The sequence below is a fragment of the Hyalella azteca genome, unplaced genomic scaffold (genome assembly GCF_000764305.2).
Source record: "Hyalella azteca isolate HAZT.00-mixed unplaced genomic scaffold, Hazt_2.0.2 contig6163, whole genome shotgun sequence".
NCBI lineage: Eukaryota > Metazoa > Arthropoda > Malacostraca > Amphipoda > Hyalellidae > Hyalella > Hyalella azteca.
Window position 1 is genome coordinate 16,829 of NW_025936331.1, and position 725 is coordinate 17,553.

Consider the following 725-nt stretch of genomic DNA (forward strand, 5'->3'; position numbering starts at 1 on the left):
GGTTCCTTTTAGATCAAAATGCTATCTAAAAAAAGGAACTTGGCTGACTTAACCCAACCTAAGAGCTTTTTGTAAAATTTCGATGAACAATCCGACCCTTTATATAAAGGTGAGTGGGTAACGTAAGTTACGTAACCCCCATGTTAGTAAATAAAGGTGAGTGGGTAACGTAAGTTACGTAACCCCCATGTTAGTAAGTCGCGAAAAAAATCGGTTTTCCGATGCCGACCGCCAAAAATGGATTTCAGATTCGTAATCTACACCCCAAAAAACATATAATTAAAAAAAAAAACACCCTTTTTTTGGATGTAGTTAATCTGCAATAATACCAAATAATCTTCCAAACCATTCAAAATATGCAAAATTTTCAAGATGAAACAGTGGCATGATTAATAAGTGGCAGAAGAAGCGTCAACGTGAAGCAGGTGCAGGAAACGTGCGCTCACCAGAGGTCCCTTACTGACGGCGCCATCGCTTGTTCGTTTACGTAGTCTGCCTCTGAAGAGGCTCGTGGCATCCATTTCATAATCAGGAGCTCAACCACCCCATCACGGCACCGTGGCAGCCCACTCATCCACCTCAAAACCCTCTAACTATTTAAAATATCATAGAAGTGTAGGATTATGTTCGTGAAATTCTTGAAGACGGTAGAAATAAATGTATGGCGGTATCTGGCACCTCACTTCACCTTGTGAACAACACAAAGCCCACGATTTCACCCTACA